Here is a 23,281-nt window from a genome sequence, read left to right on the forward strand (position 1 = left end):
GCTCTTTGAAAGAGCTGTGGAGGCAGAGTCATTGAATAGATTCAAGGTTGGTGCACATTGAACTGTTGGGGGTGGGGGGGGAGGTCAGAAAAGTGGTGGGGAGTAGCCGTCCAAGTCCAAGGGGCTGAGTGCTCACGTTAGGACTGTCCGAAAGGCAGGGAGTGCAGGGTTCAGCAGGGTGTACTGGTATGAGGCTGGGGTGATAATATCCTGAAGAGGTGCACTGAAGAATGTGGCACCACGGGATGGGGGAAACACAGAGTGGGTGGGCAGTGGTGGGAAAAGCAAAGGGTGGAAATGTAGTCATTAGAGGGGATCCCATAATTAGAGGGTGAGACTGGTATTCCCACCACAGTATATTGCCTCTCTGATGCCTGGGCAAAGGATTGAAGGACATGGTATTCTACAGGGAGGGAGAGAGGCAGATGTAGTCCACATCCATACCAACAACATGGGGAGGTGCCACAGCAGACTTACTGGACTTGGTGAGGAAGTTAAAAAGTAGGACTTTGAAGTGATATTCCTGTAAAAAAAAATAAAAGCAAAGAAAGACGCTAGAGAAATGGTGCAGGGGGTTTCCAAGTACATGGTTGGAGGGGAGGGGGGGAGTGAAGTAGGGGAAAACATTTATTAAGCAGAGGGTGATTATGTCTGGAACACACAATCTATAAGGGTAGGAGGGGGTTGGTGGAAAAAGCAGAATCAATTAAGATAAGATATTTACTTATTAGTCACATGTACTTCAAAACACACAGTGAAATGTGTCCTTTTGCGTTACTGAGAATGTGCTGGCGGCAGCTCCCAAGTGTCGCCACGCTTCTGGCGCCAACATAGCATGCCTACAGCTCCTAACCTGTACGTCTTTGGAATGTGGGAGGAAACCGGAGCACCTGGAGGAAACCCACACAGACACGGGGAGAATGTACAAACTTCTTACAGATAGTGGCAGGAACTGAACCTGGGTCACTGGCACTGTAATAGCATTACGCTAACCGCTACACTACCGTGCCGCCCTTTAGAGCATTCAAAAGGGAATTGGATAGAAACTAATCTGCAGGCTATGGGAATGAAGACATTGCTCCACAAGGAGAATGATTGAGCTCAATGGGACCCATTTCCATGCCATGATTCTATGACTGCGTCTATCAATTTCTTATCTAGCCCTGGGTACCTATAACTATTTATCCTGATAGTTACTTCCTCTAATGGATTTGTTGGATGCAATCTTCCTTTCTTAAGCAAGTTGACTGCCTAATCATGTGTGCTCTTTAACAATTCTGTTATGACTTCCTCAACAGTGGAGTCCAGCACTTTCCTGCAGAGAAATTATATTAAATTCTAATTATAAAACATAATGCAACAATTTAAAGTAGTGATAATGGGTGACTTCAACTACTCTAATGCTGACTGGGAGCAAAAGAACATAGAAATTTGAAAAGCAAAAAACAAGACGCTGGAGGAACTCAACGGGTCAGGCAGCATCTGTAGAGGGAAAGGGAGAGTTGACATTTCAGGTAGAGACCCTTCATCTGGACTCTCCGTAGAAATTTGTAAAGCTTGTTTGAATATTTTTTGAGCAGTACATTCCCACCCCAACAAAATACATTGTTGGATGTGGTTCTGGGAAATGAGGTGGGCCAGTGGCATGGTGATTACAATATAATCTTTAGATTAGTGAGGCCCAACAATGGACAAAGGCCAGCTTCAATGGGGTAAGAGTGGATCTGAACCAGGCTAACTGAAGTCAAAGGTTGCCAGGCAAAACAATAAGAGTGGCCTTTAAAGAGGGCATATCTAATGTAGAAGAACATACCCTCAAGGAGGAATGGTGGGGGGGGGGGGGGGGGGGAGCACCCTGAATTATGAAATGTACAGTAAAATAAAAGAGAAAAAATGGGTGTACAACAGATATGGAAGAATGTGAAAATCTGGCTCAATATTGAAAGGGAATGTGAAAAATGAAGGAATGTAATGTGAGAACATACTGTCAGATAATGCACCAGGCAACACTGAAGACCTTTATAGGCATATACATGTCAATTAGTAACAAGGGGTGGGTTGGGACCCAATGCAAAGCAAGACATTGGATTTTCAAATGATATATGAATGTTTGGTTAGCTAAATCGAAGCCATGAGGTAGCAAGGACAAGAAATTGGCCTTGGGACAGAAAACAGTGAGTTGTGGTAATATTTTCATATTGGAGGGAGGAAGACAGTGGTGCTTCCCAGGGTTGGTGTTGGAACCATTGCTATTTTAAGGTATTTAAATTACTTTGACATGGTACACGTGGGAAAATATAGTTGCCGAAGACACAAACCATGTTGGGGGAGGCTGTGCCCGTGATAGACCAGGCTGTATCCACTACTTTCTGCAGTCTCTTGCGTTCCTGTGCGTTGGAATTGCTGTACCGGACAGGATACTTTCTGCAGTGCATCTGTAAACATTGAGGACAATGATCTAAAACTGACACTGAGAGAACATACACTAGCTAATGTAACGGGAAGATGAACTTAATGATAAAAGTATATTTTAGCAGGAAGAATAAGGAAAGGCTATATAGCCTAAAAAGGACAGTCATAAAGGGCAGTCATAAAAGGACAGTCATATGGGAACAAAGGGACCTGGATGTTTAGGGACATAACTCTATGAAGGTGGTAGGACATGTTGGAAAAAGAGGTTAGAAAAGCACATGAAATACTGGGTTACATAGGGCATGGACTACAAAGGTTATAAATCACTGGTTAGACGTCATTCAGAATATTGAATCCAATTCTGGTCAAAAGACTTCAGGAAGGAGCTGATGGCTAGAGAGAGGGTGCAGAACTGAATTGCTGGAAAGGTTCCATGGATGAGGGCTTTGTGTTACGTGCGTAGATGAGAGAATCAATGATTGTTCTCCAAAGAGCGTATGGTTCAAAGGAAATTCACAAGAGGGTGAATGTAATCTTGATATGATAAAGAGAAACTTTCCCATTAGTAAGGAAGGAAGGTCTAGCGACCACATACTTTAAATAAATGACAGAAAAGAACACCAGTGATGTGAAGAAACATTTCTTTACAGAGTGTGGTTATAATCTGGAATGCACTGAAAGGTGACGCAAACTCAATTGTAACTTTCAAAAGGTAATTGGCTAAATATTTGTTAGTTAAATAAGCTACAAGATTTCGGGGAAAGAGCAGAGAAGTGGAGCTAACTGCTTTACAAATAGCTGACACAGACTTAAAGGACAAAATGCTTCCTTAAATGCTGTAACAATTCTAGATTCTAGGTTATAATGATTTATAATCACAGTTATAATTACTTGTTATGAATGACTTACAGTGTTCTGTATATAATGACGTGACACGGTTATGAGTTTGTTATAATGAAATATGAAATTTATTTCAGATTTCCAGCATCTGCATTTTTTCTTGTTTTTGATGATGAATTATGAGTTGGCTGTGATTTATAATGGCGTGCTTATAATGATCTGGATCAATGACTGTAATGACTTGGTAAGAACTCACACTCTTTATTCATTGGACATCCCTAATTAGTGATATGCCAACATTATTCAATTGCCAATGACATCACTGCATATCCATGTCCACAAGTCTCATCAGAGTGAATGGAACTGTACCCAACCAGTCACATTCACTAATGAACAAAGTTGGAAGAGAGTAAGATGTAAGAATTATATAAATTCAGACAATTATATTTTAATTTCTTTATTCTACTTACCTACAATTATAGCAACCATTGCACCTCTAAAATATTCAATGAGATGAAATCGAAAATATTTATGGGTGGTTGATAGTCAATGTGAACTTGCCGGGAGGGCCTGTTTCCATGCCGTCTCTCTCTATGACTCAATGAGAACCTGTAAAGAAAAATAACTTGAGTTCCTATCAGGGTACTCAATGCCTCTTGAATTTCAATACCTGGCTTCCAGTTTAGAAGGCAGGTGTGAACAGGATATCTCTGGTGCAGCCTCACATACTTTCCAAATGTAGTCTTTCTGAAAATTGGGATTAAAGTATTTTGGAGTGAAATGATGAAGTACTTTGAATGTAAAGGGTCGTGAAGACCTCACATGTCCTCAGAAAGTCTTGATGCTGGGTCAGTTGACCAGGTATGCTTTAAGGTAAGCCTATAAAGTAAATTAGAGCTAAGGTGGGTAACTGGAATTGGAGTGCCACTCTTGGTTGAGTGTCCATTCAGTTCATTAATGAAAAGACTTGTCTTCAGGTACCAGCATTACTGGTTCAAAAGCCAGCTCATCTGGACACGAGGAAAAACTGGGAAATAATATATAAACCATCAATATTCAGTAACGCCAGGGGAATGATTTGAAAAAGTAATATGGGGTTGGAGGTTCCCCTTGTACTATGAAATTTGGCTTTGCAAGATGCATTTTTTTCTGATTTGTTTTTTGTTTTTAGTCAAGAGCTGATAATTTCACTGGACAAAAAGGAGCCAGAGATTACAAAATAAGTTAATATTCAGGTCAAAACCCAGTTTACTTTAGATAATGGAAATGTGAACTGAAAGCAGAAGAATGCCTGAGATAGTAGGTCAGGTAGCACCTGATGCAAGGTCATTAATTCTGTTTCTCGTTTCCACGTGCTATCTGACCTTCTAAGAATCTCCTGTATTTTCTCAGTGTAAATACTCAGGTCAGGCGGCATTTCTGAAGTATTTAAAGCTTCAAGTCAGTCCTCATTGCCTTGAGACATTGTCTATCTGTCCAGCGATACTGCCTAATATGCTGAGCATACCCAATACTTTGTTCTTACTGGAATATTCTTAGGTTTTCTTAATGGGGAAACATGGGAGTAAGGCATGAAGGAAAGGAAGAATTTAAATCAGAAGCAAATTCACACAACTTCTTAACTCAACAAGGTAAAATATGCAATCCAGTTGCTTTAGCATTCGATAGCCCAGTTCATTTCTGACCAAGTACATGTGTGAATGTTAATTTATCCACCCCACTGTGCTCCTTTGATCCCGGTTACCACTGCTCTTTGCCCACAACCTCTCCCATTTCAACTCTGGAAGTTCCTACTGACTCTGTAGGTGGGTAATTTGAGGTAAATTCATTACTGGGGTCACAGCAGCCCAAATCTAGTAGGCACACCCAAACGGTGACAGCAGCCACCAGCTGGACCTGTAAGAGACACACCACTTCTGTCTCTTGCTCCCAGACATCAGACCCCAACCCAATATCAATCCCAGCAGCGACCTCAGACCATGCCCCCTTTCTTGAGTTCTGATTGGATAGCTGAATGTAGAGACTGGTTGGGTAGAAAGTGGGAGAAGGGGAACCCTATCATTGCTCTGAGTGGACGGAGCATTGGTGAGCGTAAAATTGTAGGAAGTGGAACAGAGGTGGTTGAAAGCCTATTGTGGGGAGGGAGCCCTGGTTAGGGAAAAAGCAAGACATCATTAGAACAGATAGAACAGAGCTGGAGAAACTGGTGGAATAGATTTCTTGCAGGAAGCAGTGTGGCAGGAAATGTCTTCAAGACTTCAAGAGTCTATGGGTTTGTAATAGACATTGGTGGCTACCCTATTCCCTGGGATGGAGATAGAGGAGTAAGGAAAAGGGAAGTGAGAGTCAGAACCTGTCTAAGAATGGTAGAAATTGGTAGGCAAGGTGATGAAACATTTATTGAAACATCTCTTGCCTTCTATATCCCAGCACATGTCACAAAATTATCCCCAATCCTTATTTTTTGCCAATAATTTTATTTGTAATATCCTACCAAATGTTCATACAGACAATCTGCATAAATGATCTCCTAAATTCTTTTACTAGTATTTTGAGGCATGATCGAACTTTCACAAAGTCATGCTGAGCAATGGTTTGGGAGATCAACGGATGATGAGATGTAGTTTACAATCGCAGACTGAACCACCATTTCTGATGAAAGGTCAACGACCTGAAGCATTGGGCAGAAAGTTGGCAGATACAGTCCAATCCGCTCGCTATTAAACACTTGACAGAGTGAGACCTGGAACTTGAGCATAGGCTGAAGTGTAACCTCCCACTCCTGTTAATTGCTAGCCTCTGCTGAGCTGATGAACTCCATATGGAGTCAAGAAGCTTTCTGATCTAAAGCACTAACAGGTTCTCTCTCCACAAATGCTGTCTGACCTGCTGAGTATTTCCAGCATTTTCTGTTTTTATTTTCGTCTGCATTTTGTTTTTGATTTTCATCTACATGGAGTCTGACAGATTAAAGCGGACTTCCTTAGACTTCCCAGCTCTTCACTGGTGTGGGCAGAGTGATGGCAGATGGAATTTAATTCAGACAAGTGTGAGGTAGTGCATTTTGGGTCGTCTAATACTGGTGGGACATATACAGTAAACGGCAGAGACTTTAGAAGTGTTGATGTACCAAGGGACCCTGGGGTGCAAGTCCATAGCTCCCTGAAAATGGTGGATAGGGTAGTGAAGAAAGCGTTTAGCTTGCTTGCCTTCACAGGCAGGGGTATTGAGTTGGGACATCATGGAGGAACAAGAGATTTAAAAGGGACATCAGGGATAGTTTCTTCACACAAAGGGTGGTGCGTATTTGGAATGACCTGCCAGAAATAGTGGTTAAGGTGGGCACATTAGCAACATTTAAAAGTCATCCAGATATGTACATGGATAGAAAAGGTTTAGCGGGCTTTGGGCCAAATGTGGGCAGATGGGACTAGCTCACTGGGCAACACTGGGCCAAAGGGCCTGTTTCCATGCTGTATGACTCTATGACTAGGACACTGGCTAAACCACACTTGGAATATTGTGTCACCACACTATATAAAGGATGTGGTAGTGTTAGAGTGTAGAAGAGATTCACCAGGATATTGCCTGGAATGGAGGGTTTTAGTTACAAGGAGAGATTGGATAGGCTGGGATTGTTCTCACTGAAGTGCAGGGGACTGAGGGGTGACCTTGTTTATAAGACGATGAGGGGCATTTTCAGTCACAGTCTTTTTCCAAGAGTGGTACGTGGGAAACATGGGGAGCTCTAAAGATGTGTGTTGAGTTCAGTCAAGGTTGTTGTGTGACTGTGCACAATACACACATCAACTTTGTCCCACGCTCATGTTGCACTTATTTATACATACTGCATTAATAAAGATAGGAACAGAGACAGCCAGCCAGCCCCTCAAGGAAGTGCAATAATTCATCTTAGATTACAACTGATGTGCTTCTTATCTCCATTCAGCAGACTTGCTTCCACAAATTTCCATACCCTTAATAACATAAATCAATCAATCAAGTTCTTGAAATTTTCAGTGCCATTTGAACCCTGCCTGTGCTGCTGAGTGAATGGAAGCCAGAATTAAAGGGGCAGTGCACACCTGAAAGGTGCAGAGGTCCCTGAGCAACAAACAATCTGCTGGAGGAACTCAGCGAGTTAGGCAGCATCTGTGGAGGAAAGGAATTGTTGCTGTATCGGGTTGAAACCCAGCATAAGGACTGAGAGAGGAGAGGCGAGATGGTCAGTATAAAGAGTAGAAGGGGGAGTGGTGAGAAAGGAGTCTGAGGCGATTGGTGGACTGAGGAGGGGTGTAAGGTGACAGGCAGATGATGCCAGGTAGGGGAGAGGAGCGGGGGTGGAGTTGGGAGACAGTGGCAGGTGAATGGTAGATGGAGGCAGATAAAGAGAGAGATGAAAGAGGAAAAAGGGGAAAAAACAGATGGAGCAAGGCGTGGGGAGGGCAGCGTGAAGGTTGGAGACAGCTGCTGGAGGGAGATAAGCAGGAACACAAAGGTCTACCAGTGTTGGACTCCTGAGTCTTGTCAAAACATTGCATTAAATTGTTACTGGAAAACAAGTAACAGAGTGAGAAAGGGGCCAAGCAGGAACTGGCTAGATAAACGACAAGGAACGCCCCTACCCAAACACATTTTGATTATATTTAAAGGAAATAATTTGGTCTTTGTTATCTGAGTCAAAACTTACTTCACCCAAGAAAGGACTTGCACACACATCTCTGATTTAAGAGGCTAGTGCCTTATCTATTAGACCACTAGGTAGATGCAAATGTATGACTGCGCTTTGCACCTTTCCCCTGGGTCTCTGTACAACACCTTTTCATTTCATTCTCAGCCTCTGAAACTCTTCTACCTCAGCAGTGGTTATGTTGACTGTTGGTCAGAATGTTAATAATGTAGAAATAGTCTTTTGTAAGATGTCCTTGTGTGTTCAGACTTCAAGTTTCAGTGGGTTACAAGATAGCAAATGCTCTGAAATCTTCTGATGTTTGCCCACATTCCAATGATGGGAGAGAGGTGGTTACAAGGATTGCTTAATTCGTGACTCAACCTCTGATGGACCAAACCAGAAACCTCCCACTTCCTCAAATGAGAAGCCAGTGCATTATTCTTTGGGGCACTGTAACTGTGCAGAGGTAATAGCATATTTGATGTATTTGGACCTTGCTGGACCTTTCCATTTACTTCTACCTGGATTTATTTTCCTCACTACAGCTATCAATATCATATATTCTACAACAATTGGTACAGTTGAATTAGTTTGAGGCCATCTGCTCAATGAAATGTCTTACCTTATTGGAAGTGTTACTGCTTCACATGAGGAGGAAGGTTTACAAAGGTATCCAGAAGCATTTTGCTTTGACAATGAAGTATTAGGCTACAGGTATCTGTCACTGTGGTAAAACCATAGTCATGGTTTTCATGGAGGTTGTCGACTAGGTGGAGGTTCTGTTAGACTCTTCCATGCCTTCTGCCAAAGTGGAGGATCTATGTGGCATCTGTCCATATGTCATGAAGTTGCTGATGCACTCTAACTTCTCTTCCTAAATTATAGTTCCGGGGATTCAACATTGGTAACCAGAAGAGCAGAGATTCGAGAGAATTGCATTCTCTGACACAGACTCTCTATACAGTCCTCAGCAACAGTGTCTACTTGTGTTTACTTGTGAACCAGTTAATTGTCAATGTGGATCCCCAAACTGGGTGAATTTCATTGGTGTCCTGCAATACTGAGTTAGCTGTGGAGAGTAAGTACTTCGACAAGCCATACGCATTATGCATTTTCAATTCAGCCATGAATGACCAGCTGGACATAGGTATCTCAGAGATATTATACACCCCCTCTGATACAATGACATCCCATAAGCAAAACCACACTCCAGCTGTCCATAGAGTCATACAGCATGGAACAGGCCCTTCAGCCCAACTGGTCCATGCCAACCAAGATGTCCATCCAAGCTAGTCCATTTGCCGATGTTTGATCCATAACCTTCTAAACCTTTCATATCCATGTACCTGTCCAACTGTCTTTTAAAAGTTTTTATTGTTTCTGCTTCCTCTGGCTGCTCATTCCATATACATACCATCCACTGTGTAAAGTTTTTTTTAAGATCTCACTCCTCTCACCTTAAACCTATGCCCTCTAGTTCTTGATTCCCTAACCCTGTGAAAAAGACTGTGTGCATTCACCCTCTCTATGCCTCTCATGATTTTATACACCTCTATGAAATCACCTCTTAGTGTCCTATGCTCCAAGGGAAAAAATGGCCTATCATTTTATACAGTTGCACCATAGCCTCCCTGCTTTTATATTCTATGCTCTATTAAAGAAAGCTAGTATACCCTGTGCCTTCTTAACTACCTTATGTACTTGTGCTGCTGCCTGTGAGGATCATTAGACATTTATACCAATGTCCTTCCACTCCTCAGTATTTCTATGGGATTAAATTCCACCTGCCATACCCCTACCTGTCCTACCAGATAGATCACCGCTTCTCCTGCTTCCCATGTACCTAGGATCCTCAGTAAGTAAGGCTGGCAAGGAGCACACCAGCCCTCCTCCACTAGTCATAGCTCACAGGGATCTTGCGGCCTACCAGAGAAAAGTTTAAGAGATTTTGGGGAAGGAGAGAACAAGGTCAAACCTGGAGTTTCCCTGAAAGTTCCCAGAGGTCCAGTAATTTTCATCAGTTACCAGAAACTGCAACTCCAGTCCAGAAAGTTACAAAGTAATTACTGCAGAGTGGACAGCAGGACTGAGGAAAGCCTGTCAATCCAGATATGAAGTCTCTAAACTTATAGACATGAGGAAGTTAGAATTCGCAGTTCCAGTCTGTGATATGGGAACTGTTGTTTGAATATTCCCACAGTATCTGCTCAGTGCAGATTGGTTACTTGGCAGAGGTAGGTGCCAGGAAAGGATAATTCTTGCTGCAGGAGCTTGGCTTATGTGGTCATAGTTTTGGTTGATCATGGTTCAATGTCCCGTACTCTCTGGATTCTCCAGCTGTGCTCTCAAATCTTAATAGTGCAACAGCACAATGATTGCGTTTGATAACATTGGACAGATTACAGGTGATCACACTATGATTGGATTTAACCTCATACGGAGTGGGGAATTCAGAATTAATCTTTAGTAGTACTATCTTGAGGCTGCTTTTTGGTGTTAAGCAGATGACAAAGCCCAGAGTTTCAACTATTTATGGTATTTAATGCACAATTCTCCTTCTCAACGCAAAAATCATTGGTAGTGTTCATCTCACTGACAGAGGTTTCTTTTGTCGCTCTTGACTTTGGGTGTTTCTCTACATTGTCCATGCAGAGTAATTTTTACCAACAGCTCCCAGTGCTTAATTTCATAGTTGTCTGATGGTACTTTCATTAGTGCAGGAATCATAATCACTAGAAGCACTTCATGGGAAGTATATAACCATGGAGGTGGGTGTTGGCAGTCATATCAATGCCTTTACCGTGTAAACATGGGATATAATCCTTGCTCCATATATTTCACTATAGCTGTATTTCCAGTAAAAACCCTGTTTTATGAACTAACGATTGCCTCATAACATACATTATGGATTTTTTTTCTTCTCAGGCAATCCCTACGGATTGAAGATAATGTTCCACGGATTCTGGCATGACTGATAGGGGACCTGCACGTGGGACAGGAGGTTCTTGATGGGATGGGTTGGGTAGTGAACTCTTCCTGTTGCTTATGCTGGGCTTCTGTGTGCTCCCAATGCATAGATGAAGTCCCTGGCGCCATTGACAAAATTTTACTGAATCTTACAGTGTACCTGTTCCGGTAACAAATTTGCCTGTACAGAATTCACAAATCGTTCCCAAAAAAATTTGAGATACAGAATAAAAATTCACTCTTATAGAATTTATGTGAAGAAAAAATAACTAAATAAACACAAAACACAAAAGAATTTTGTCAACTTTTGTCAAGTGTTTGCATGATAGAAAATCACAGTATGGACAGTTTTCTAGGAAGGCAATCCCTCTGTAATGCAGGCTTCTACTGCACCTCTTCTCCATTTTGAGTAGTCATGGGCCAGAGGTTCACACATGGGTGAGGATGTTTCATTTCGTCTTCCAGGAACCTTTGACAACATCCTTGAATCTCTTCCACCTGGTTATCTTTTCCCATGACAGAGCTTGGAAAAGAAGTGTCTGTTTCAGACACTATGAATCCAACCCAAAACAGGCACACTATAAATCTTAACTTAGTTGGATCATTTCCTAATGCCTGGATTTTTTTTCCTGGAGTTCTGTACTCTGCACAGCTGTGGAACGCAAGCCTGAATCAGTGATCTCACCCAGCCCACCCTTCACTGCTCAGAAGAATGAGGCTAGCTCAATAGGAAGGAATTTGGTTGAAAATATGTAGGAGGAAGCCTTGTTGTTCTCTTTCACTGCAGTTGTCGGGTCAGGGTAACTGTCAATAACACGGAGCAAGCTCATGTTTATGCTGAGCTTATCATATCTCTCAGCAAAATGCTTCACATACATTGAATTACTTGGAAATGCCGTCACTGTTACGTTGGTGATTTTACATGCATGGCAAGGGTAATAAAGTGCAATCACTGTTTTTAACCTCAAATCTTTAAAATCCTTCCCTTTATGTTTCCCAGCTGTGATGCAATGAAAGGGAGACTCATTTCTGCAATCAACATTATAATTTGCTTTTGACCCACTGCAAATTGCATATTAACATTCCTTAAGGAGTCAAGTCAAGTTTATTTTTATTTTTATGTGCACAAGTACGGTGAGGTTCAGTACAATGAAAAACTTGCTTGCAGCTGCATCACAGGTATGTAGGTACAGACAACACACAAATATAAATTATGCATAAATTATCCATAAAATTATATCATACAGTATGAAAACAGACAGTGCAAAAGCAAGACCTCAGTCCAAAAAAAACAAAGACACAATCAGAGACAAGTCTATGGTAGTGCAAGGGGTGGTCCATAGTGTTCCACTGCCGAGGTAGGATTCGGGTTGTGTAGGTTGGTTCAAGAACCTGATGGTTGTAGGCAAGTGGCTGTTCCTGAATCTGGTGGTGTGGGACTTAAGGCTTCTGTACCTCCTGCCTGACGGTAGCAGTGAGAAGAAGGCATGACCTAGATGGTGTGAATCTTTGATGACAGATGCCGCCTTTTTGAGGCAGCACCTCCTGAGGATGCTGTCAATGGTGGGGAGGTCTGTGCTCATGATGAACCAGGCTGTGTCCACTATCTGCAGCCCCTTGTTTTCCTGTGTATTTCCTGTACATTTCCTGTACCAGGCCATGATGCAGTACTAATACAGTAGAAGTTAGTTAGAGTATTTGGTGACATGCCAAATCTCCTTAAGCTTCTAAGAAAGAGAAACGGCAACATACATGCAAACACATGAGCAAAGATACCTGCATGCAAACTTTGATATACCCACACCAACATGCACACAAACAGATTGGCCTCCTCTACATTAGTGAGACCAAATGCAGACTAGGTGATCGTTTCGTAGAGCAGTTGTGCTCTGTCCATAACAGCGATTTGCATCTCCCCATTGCCAGTCACTTCAACTCCCCCTCTCACACTGTCACTGATATCTCAGTCTTTGGCCTCCTCCACTGCCGGGAGAATTCCAAGTGCAAACTGGAGGAACAGCACCTTATTTTCCGTCTTGGAACCTTGCAGCCTAATGGCATGAACATTGAATTCTCCCACTTTAAGTAATCCCCACCTCGCCTTCCCCACAACCCAACCCCCACCCCCACCATGCTTCTTCTCTTCTTCCCTTTCCTAGCCTATCTTTTTTCTACTTTTTTTTCCTTTCTCTCCTTACCTTTGACCCACCCCCTGGTGGATCTGCTCTCCCCTCCTCCCCACACCTGCCTATCACTATCTCTTACCTGCATCTACCTATCACCACCTTGTGCCCACCCCACCTCCCCTCTTTTGTCCACCTATAACTGCTCTGCTTTTCCCTCCTATATATTGGGCTTCCCCTTTTCCTGTCTTCAGTCCTGAAGAAGTGCTGACTCGAAATGCTGACTGCCTGCTTTTCTCCACAGATGCTGCCTGGCCTGCTGAGTTCCTCCAGTATCATTGTGTTTTTCATCTAGATTCCAGCGTCTGCAGTCCTTTGTTTCTCTAGATTTATTGTGAAGACTGACATACCCAAATGAACACAGACACAAACTTAAATATATGTGAACACATACACAAAGGCACTACGAGAAATGAGATATACATGGACATGCATAAGCACATGGAAATATATACACACATACAAACAAATACATATAGGCACAAATATACATGCACACAAATACAGAGGTGTATGTGGACATAGAGAGGTACAGACAAACAGATTTAAACCCAAATGTGCACACAGGCTGACATGTACACACACAGATACAAACACACAGAAAAGAAAACACAACATGCAGACAGACAGACATTGGAACCTGTGGAAAGTGAATTCAGACACACCACAGCCTTTCCACCATCAACATGCCATGAATCAGGAGAGTGTCTGCAATTTCCACAACACTCTAGAAGGTCAACCACTGTCCAGGACAAGCAGCCTCTTGACTGCCACCTCATCCACTACCTTAAAGATTCATTCCTGACGTCGCCATTGCTCAGTGGTTGTACTGTGTACCATCTACAAAATGCACTGCAGTTACCCGCCCTACACCTCCCAAACCCCCAACCTTTACCACCAAGGACAGCATGTGCTTGGGAACCACTACCTGGAAGTCACAGAACATTCTGACACAGAAGTATCCTGACTGGTTGCATCACGGCCTGATACAGCAATTCTGATGCAGAAGAAAGCAAGAGACTGCAGAGAGTTGTTGACACAGCTCTCCCCACCATCGAAAGCATCTATATGAGGCACTGTCTCAAGAAGGGACCATCATCAAGGATCCCCACCATCCAGGCCACGCCCTCTTTTCAGTTCTACCATCAGGCAGAAGAACAGCTACTTTCCTGCAAACCTTCAGGCTCTTGAACCAACCTGCACAACCTAATCCTCTCGATCACCTCTTGCACTGCCACGGTCTAGTTTCTAATTCTGTTTTTGCACTAATATCTTGTTTTGCAGAGTCTTTTTCTTCACTGTCTTGTATAACTTATGTCTGATTTATGTTCTGTGTGCTGTCTGTACCTATGTGCCCGTGATGCTGCTGCAAGCAAGTTTTTCATTGTACCTGTACCTCACCGACAATAAACTTGACTTGTCTTGACTTGGAAATATTTCATTGTCCTTATTTTGCATTGGGTCTAATTCCTCAAATTCCCTACCCAATAACACTGGAAAAGTCCTTCCATAAGATCAGAATTGGCTCAAAAAGCTGACTCACTTCCACTTTGTCAAGGTCAATCAGGGATGAGGAATAAATGCTTACCACTGATGCTCACATTGAATACAGTAAAGAAGCGAGTGTAATGTAGCTGGTGATGAGGCCGGTTTGGACGGTCTGCAGATGAGCCCTGCTTGATGGGCCATCCCTTCCACTTATTTCCAATCTTCTCCCGCATTGAGCCAATTGCTGAAATGGCTCTTTGATTGTAGTTTCATGCTGGAGAGTCTGCCTCCCTCCCATTCCACCATCAGGAACTTTCAAGTATTTCATTGTATGTGAGGTGCTTTGGGATTTCTTAATGTACTATATGAATGGAAGGTGAGTTGTTTTGTCGTGCCTGGAACAGGATGAAAAATAGGTTAAATATATATTAGCATTTTCCCCCGCCCATTACTGGGAGCAGTGATGGTTGACTGAACTTCCTTATTTGCATTTTAATACAACAAATTCTCTAGAGGCGTATTCAGCTTAATTATTTTTCTGTTGTCAGTGTGAATTTCCTAAAGTAATGGTGACCATGCATTACTAATGATGGAATTAGAGTTTCAAACAGGCTGTAATTTATCTCAGAGTTTCACTGGCTTCTTGCTGCAGTCCACAGTTTAGCACTGCTCTAAATGCCACCCATTCCACTCTCAACGATGCTGACCCCACTCTCCAGTTATTGTCCACCAACTCATCCAGATGGTCAACAGATGTTCAACAGAAGGGGTCCTAAACCAGCCCAAATTTGTACCACCCATACTCAGGTGGGATGTCTCTGAGTGATGATGCTGAGTCCTCATGCAGGGTTTCAACCCAAATCGTCAACCGTTCCTTTCCTCCCACAAATGCTGCTCGACCCGCTGAGTTCCTCCAGCAGATTGTTTTGTTTCTTTTTTATTTCAATAATAAACTTTATTCATAATAAAATATCTATACAAAAAGAATAAACAGTGCAAATCTCTTTACGTTCTCAATGTTATTTGGTCAATACATTCAGTAGTGTCAGCACATCCTTTATTTTGTACAGAGCACCATTGCCACTCATGTGACTCCCTGGGGTGATACACCTTTCGTTGTTTGAGGGGGTCCCCCACCAGACTCAGCCCCTCAACGTCCAGTAACAGAAGGACCCTAGACTGTGATCCTGCCCCATAAAGCATTTGCATTGGCTGCACCGAGCTTCAGTGCATCCCTCAGCACAACCCGCAGCCTTGAATGTGCCAGTCGGCAGCATTCCCTTGTGGACATCACACTGGGCTGGAAGACCAATAAGTTTCAGGCAGTTCAAAGAGTGTCCTTCACCAAGTTGATGATCTTTCAGTAGCACTTGACATCCGTCTGTGTGTGTGTCCCTGGGAACAGCCTGTAGGTCAGAGAATTCTCTGTTACGCAGCTGCTCAGGATGAACTGAGGCAAAGATCTTTGCATCCTTCTATACACCCTCTTAGCAAATCCACAGTCTGCAAAGAGCTGGGTGACCGTCTCCTCCTCAACAGAATTGTCCAGTGTGCATTGGGGGTGATGGTCCCACCATACGGGAAGGATCTGACTGGGAGATCACCCCTCACTGCCAGATTGTTTGTTGCACCAGATTCCAGCATCTACAGTCTCTCCTGTCTTCAGCCTTTGCAAGAGTTTGCTGAGGCTAGATCTAAACCCAAACAAGTAATACTGAGCTGAGATAAAAACAGAAAATGTTGGAATTATTCAGCAGAGAGAGAAACAGTTAATGTTTCAGGTCAGTGACTTATAGTCAGAACTGCAAACAGGCCTGTTTTATGTTGTAGAGAAAGGGGAGAGACGAAACGAACAAAAGAAATATCTGTAATAGGGTGGAGATCGAGAGAAAATAGATGGCCCATTCTCAGCCAACACTAATCTGTTATCCAGATATCAATGTTTACACCTGTTTTTCTCTCCATAGATGCTGCCTAACCTGCTAAATATTTCCAGCAAAGTTCATTTTTGTCTCAGATTTGCACCAGCTGCAGGAGTTTGTTTTTTGCCCAGTGACCTGGGGTCAGCACAGATCAGGACCCTGGGCAGACTGGTTTTGGAGGGATGACCAAATAACATTTGGCCTATAGCTACAGCAGTAACTTTTGTTTCTGGTCAGAGGACGAACCAAGAGTGTGGATCACTGAGTCAGACAGCCTGTGAATGAGTATCTGACTCAGCGATCCACACACTCAGTCAACCTTTGGACTAGAGACAAAGGTTACTTTGGCAAGGCTGGTAACCTGCTGTGCAACAGGGAGCTAGAGTCTCCCTGCCTTCCAGTTACGTTGAACTTCTCTGGCCCAACTGGGTTACTGAATAGTGGAAGACCCAGTCCTGAATGCAAATTTTCAACCCGAATTGTTGACAATTCCTTTCCCCCCACAAATGCTGCTCGACCCGCTGAGTTCCACCAGCAGACTGTTTGTTGCTCCAGTGGAAGACCTGTAACTCAGTGAGACCCTGCCCATCCTGCAGATCTCGGGCTCATTCCTGACTGGGATGGCGGGGAAGTGAACTGGGTGGACATTGCCCATAAACTTGTTCGCCTGAAATCCCAGCCAATAAGGCAGAGGCATTTGAATGAAGACAGATCCTAATATTTTCTGTCAATATTTTAAAATATTTTCTAATTCCACTTCTTCCCGGAAGCCCCAGTGATGCACCACCAGCTGTATCCTTCTTTGGGGTGGTGGGGGCAGATATAGATGTTTCATACATGACAGAGGGGAATGTAAAAGAGGTGGGGGAGTTGTATTACTGATTAGGGAGAGTGTCATGGCAACAGAAGGAGAGGACATCTTGCAGGCTCATTCAGTGAGGCCATGTGGGTGGAACTCAGGAATAAGAAAGGTGCAGTCACTGTGATGGGGTTATACTATAGGCTTCCCAATAGCCAGTGGGAGCTTGAGGAATAATATGCAGGAAGATCATGAAAAGACGTAAAAACAACAGGGCGAAAGACAAGGATGGCAACCTTCAGGAACCTTGGATGACAAGAGATATTGTAAGTTTAGTCAAAAAAGAAAAGGTAGCATATGTAAGGTTTAGGAAGCTGAAATCAGACAAGACCCTTGAGGAATATAAAGGAAGCAGAAAAGAACTTAAGCAAGAAATTAGGAAGGGCTAAAAGGAGCCTTGAAATGTCCTTGGCAACTAGGATTAAGCAGAACCCCAAGGTATTTTCTACATATATTAGGAGCAGGATGGTAGCTAGGGAAAGGATAGGTCCACACAAGAACAAAAGAGAGAATTTATGCTGTGGAGGAAGTGGGTGTGGTCCTTAATGAGTACTTCACATCAGTATTCACCAAGGAGAAGGATGATGGTGAGATTAGGAAAGGTATGTTGATATTCTAGGGTGTATCAATATTAAGAAGGAGGAGGTGCTGGGCATCTTGAAGAACATTAAGTTGGATAAGTCTCCAGGGCCTGATGGGATCTATCCCAGGATATTGAGGGTAGCAAGGAAGGAGATTGATAGGGCTTTGACAGAGATCTTTGTATCCTCTTTAACCACGATGCCACAAGACTGGAGAATAACCAATGTTGTTCCTTTGCTTAAGAAGGGCAACAGGGACAAACCAGGAAACTATTGGCTGGTGAGCATTACATCAGTGGTTGGGAAATTATTGGATAAGATTCTTAGGGACAGGATTTACTCTTCATACAAAACTTTTTACCTCTTGATGTTCTTCCATTCTATAGGTTAGCAGACATTTAATTATTTTTTTTACCAACAATATTAAGTTGATTAGTCAATGATTCTGCCAGACAGGTGATATCCCCCATCTGAAATATAATTATTAGGTTAGCTAGCTGTCAATTCTCTGGCACTGCACCTTTTTTCTAATGAATTATTAAATATGTGCAATAATGCTTTTGTAACCTCTTCCATAGATTATTTTAATATGTGTGGATGGGATCCATTTGGAGTTTTACACCCTTTGAATTTGATTAGTTTATTTAATATGTCCCTTTTTCTGTTTTAAATGCATTTATCTTGTTATTCATCACATCATCCAGTGTTTTGTCCATCTTCTCACTAATCAATACTGAAATTAATATTTCTGTCATATCTCTCTCTGTGGCACTGTCCTGCTTATCTAACAATAGCCAATCTCAACCTTCCATTTCTTATTCTTGTGCCTGCAAGATATTTCACTATTTTGTTTTATGTTTCTTGATAACAAAATCTGAGCACATGGCCAGGGACACCATCCAGGCCAGATGCTTTCCTCGGGTTCACTCTCCGGAAGACTTAACTTACATCCTTGACAGTGACCACGGGTTCAGTTGCATTGGAGGCTGTCAGTATGGGTAGTGACAATCCACTCCCCTTCTGTTCAAAACGCGTATAGAATGTGTTAAGCGCATCAGAAAGTTGTTAACTATGCCGCCCGAATTTGTTTTATAGCCTGATATAGTGTGTAAGTCCTGCCACAACTGATGGCTGGTCTGGGAGTCTATTTTGAACCGGTATTGTCTCTTGGCATTCCTGATAGCTTTATGGAGGTTGTATCTTGATTTCTTGTAAAGGTCAAGGTCAGCTGATTGGAATGCAGCAGTCCTCGACTTCAGTAAGGAGTGGATTTCCCGGTTCATCCATGGTTTCCTGTTTGGGAACACCCGGATTGTCCTCTTTGCTACACACTCCTCAACACACTTGCTGATAAAGTCTGTGATGGTGGTGATATACTCATCTAGACTGGCAGCTGAGTCTTTGAACATGGACCAGTCCACTGACTCAAAGCAGTCATGTTGGAGCTCATCTGCTTCCTCAGACCAGCACTGCACGACTCTCTGTACTGGATCCTCCTGTTTCAGTTTCTGTTTGTATGCAGGGAGAAGGAGCACAACCTGGTGGTCAGATTTACTAAAGTGAGGGCAAGGGGTGGCTCGGAAGGCATCTTTGATGGTTGTATAGCAATAGCCAAGAGTGTTAGGGCTCCTGGTGGAGCAGGAGTTGTGCTGGTAGTACATTGGTAACACATTCTTGAGGTTGGCCTGGTTGAAGTCACCTGCAATAATGAAGAGGGCCTCAGGGTATCCTGTCTCAAGGTTGTTGACCACATAGTTCATTGAGTGTTTTTGACCACGGAGTATAGTTCATTGGGTGCATTGAGTGTTGAGTTTGTTCCTTTTTGCAGAGTATATTTTTCCTGCACTCTGTTGAATATGGTTTTAAATATTTTCCACCATTGTTTTCCACATTGTTGTTTGCCCATTTTGTCTTCCCAAGTTCCGATCTGGGTCTTCCAAAATCGGTTTTTCTCTAATCTATTGATCTATTTTTCATTGTACCTTTGCCGTTATTAACTTGAAGTGTATTATGGTCACATCCTCACATGATAATATATCATGGGCACATCCCTCCTCCCCATCAGTAGTATCCCTCAAGAAGGCAAAATCCATCATCAAAGTTCCCCACCACCCGGGCCATGCCATCTTCTCTCAGCTACCATAGGGCAGGAGATACAGAAACCTGAAGTCCCACATCGCCAGGTTCAAGAACAGCCACTTCCCTTCAACCATTCAGTTTCTGAACTAACTGGCACAACACTAATTGCAGCAGTTTAGCAGCACTATGACCATTTTGATCAGTTTGCAGTAAAATGGACTTTGTTTTTTTGTGTTCTAATTTCATTCTTGTAAAAACTGTGTCTAAGTTATGTTTTTCTTGTGAATGCTGTTTATATGATGCTATGTGCCTGTGATGCTGCTACAAGTAAGGTTTTCATTGCACCAGTGCATACATTTGAAAATAAACTTGGTTTTGACTTTGACTTATGGTCACTACTGTTTAAATGTTCCCCTACTTTTACTTCTCGTAGGATCATAGAAATGTACAGCACAGAAACGGGCCCTGTCAGCCCACCCTGTCCGTGCCAACCATAATGCCTATTTACAACAATCCCATTTATCTGCATTACATTCGTATCTCTTTACGCCTTTCCTCTCCAAGTACCTGTCCAAACGTCGTTTAAACATTGTAATTATATCTGCCTCCACCACCTCCTCTGGCAGCTTGTTCCATATAACCATCACCTTCTGTGTGATAAACAGTTCTCAGATCTCCTGTAAATTTCTCACCTCTCACCCTAAACCTGTGCCCTCTAGTTTTACAACTCCCTTTCCCTGGGAAAAAGATTCTCACTATCTAACCTATCTATTCCCCTCATAATTTCATAAATCTCCATAAGGTCACTCCTCAGCCTCCTAATTTCCTGTGAGAATAAACCCAGCCTATCCAATATCTCCTTATAACTACAGTCCTTCAGTCTAGACAACATCCTGGTGAATCCCTTCTGCACTCTCTCTATTGCTACCACATCCTTCCTGTAGTGTGGTGACCAGAACTGTAAGTGTGGTCCAATCAATGTTTCTCATCGATCCTGGTTCATTTTCCAATACAGATCTAATAGTAAATCTTCCATTGTTGGACTTCTTATGTGTTGAGTCAGAAGGAATCCTGTACACATTGGAGAAAGTTCATTCCCTCATTGACTTTGGTCAATTAATATTGGAGCAGTTGAAATGCCCCCATGATTGTCTTTTATTAATCATTTACCTACTTTGTCTGCATCTGTTTTCCTCCACCTCGATTCCACTATTAGGTGTTCTGTGGCCTTTATTATCTTTGACTTTGTTTCATATACAATCTATTCTTACCTTCCTTTTAGCTGCATCCATTATGTTAATCCGAATAAATACAAATAGTCCACCTCCCTGTTTGACCTTTCCATCTTCCCTCAATATGTTAAGCCCCAAAATGTTTAATTTTTAGTCCTGATTTTTCTAAAACCACTTCTCGGTAATCCCTGTTTTAACTGGTTTTTCCTAATACTGGATTGTCCTGAACTCCATGGTTTTACTATGGATAATGTGTTACTGTACAGATATGTTAACTTGATTTTAATAGGATTTCCTCTCACTTAATGTTTAACCATCTTTTCAAGCTCCTAAAGATAGGATATTTTCTCTGGTTAATGAGTCTAGGACCAGGGGGCACCATTTCACAATAAGAGGTAGGCCAACTGGATTAGGATGAGAAATTTCTTCACTCAGAGGGTGGTGAGTCTTTGGAATTTTCTACCCAATGGTGGCTTAGTCGTTGAGTTCATTCAAAACAGGGATTGATCGATTTCTGTATATTAAGGGAATACGGGATATGGGGATAGGGCAGGACAACGATGCAGATGGAGAAGATTAGCCATGATCTTAATGAATGGTGGAGCAGATTGAAGGGCCAGGTGCTCAACTCGTGATCCTTCTTCTGTGCTTGTGCACAAGCACACACAGAACCAATCAGTTTTCTATGTTTGTTGCCACAATTATCCACATTATATTCCACCTGTCACGCCCTTGCCCATTCACATAACCTGTCTCTATCCACCTGAAACATTCTGCATCAGGCAAACTATATCCTCTGCAGGTTACACTCAGCTTACAAATGCCCAACATGTAGACCCCATACATACACACAACCATTTGGGAGACTGGTGGGATGGATTTGCCGGCTGCTGTGGCGGAACTCGGTTCTCAGCTGCATTTCTGACTTGAGAACTGTCCGGGTTATGAACAGTTCACAGGAACCGAACCCTGCCTAACCTGCAGAGGACCTGTACTGGAAAAGAAGGTGACAAAGTCTTATAATTAGAATTGTGATTGGTAGATCTTTGTTAGGTTGGGATATCAAATATGAAGCAAGGCCAAGCAGATGGTGATGTAACTAAATGTTGGGAGAGTTGCTATACTCTACACTGGCCAGGAGACTTCATCACTTACTGCACCCTCAGGATAGAGAAACCCAAAGCCAAATATGAAATGCAAGCACAATAAAGGTCACTCCACCACCTGACTATCCAGCAGTGTTGTTAGAACCACTGGTGGGGTGAGAGGGGTTTCTGCTCTTTGGCCATGTCAAGTTCTTCTAAGGCAAGTCTACCTGGTGCATCTTTCACCACCTCACCATCCAAACAGGAGCAGGCATAGGGCTCATGTGGCTTCTGATGCCAATGTTAATTTTGAAAATTAAAGTAATTAAAGGCAAATTTAAAAAGGAATGTAAGACAGAACTAGATAACCATGAGCCATGATTTCAATAATAGGTAAGATGCTTGAAGGAATATTTCAGAAAGCACCAAATGATCACTCAGATCAAAATGGGCTACATAGAGACACAAGGCATGACTTCCAAAGAAAAAGATCAGGTCTTACAAATTGATGAAGAAGTTGCCTGGTTAGGACTTGAGAGTAACCCAGTCAACATTGTCTACTTGGACACTCAGATCCTTCACAAGAGACTATTCTTATCAAACTGGAAGCAACCTACATTAACATCTGACTAGATGTCAATAGGCATAAAATTCAATGGATGTAAATGGACCAATGTGTACAGTATCACAGCTTTCCTAGTTATCCACTGTGATAAGCGGTCAAGAGCCTTGTAATTTACTATTTTTGTTAATGATTTTGATGTAGTTTTTGGGAGAATCATTCACAAGTTTGTGTACAGCAGTATGATATATGTGAATGTCAGGACTGCTGGAAGATTACAGTCTCTTGGGTGAAAGTGCCTGTATTTGGTTTATGTTTTGGAAAAGCTGTTGCTTTGTCCACATGGGCAGATCTAACATTGAACATATATTGCCAACAGGGAACAGGACTAAAGTCAAT

General features: G+C 42.5%; 1 long non-coding RNA gene across 1 annotated transcript; it reads left to right on the top strand.

Annotated features, from left to right (window-relative positions):
* The first annotated feature begins 3,076 nt into the window (after nucleotides 1-3,076).
* Nucleotides 3,077-8,862, top strand: LOC127571119 (uncharacterized). The gene is made up of 3 exons (XR_007956446.1): nucleotides 3,077-3,124; nucleotides 3,390-3,496; nucleotides 8,810-8,862. It is a non-coding gene; the product is annotated as an uncharacterized LOC127571119 (long non-coding RNA).
* The last annotated feature ends 14,419 nt before the right edge of the window (nucleotides 8,863-23,281 follow it).

Source organism: Pristis pectinata, chromosome 6 (assembly GCF_009764475.1).
Source record: "Pristis pectinata isolate sPriPec2 chromosome 6, sPriPec2.1.pri, whole genome shotgun sequence".
Classification (NCBI taxonomy): domain Eukaryota; kingdom Metazoa; phylum Chordata; class Chondrichthyes; order Rhinopristiformes; family Pristidae; genus Pristis; species Pristis pectinata.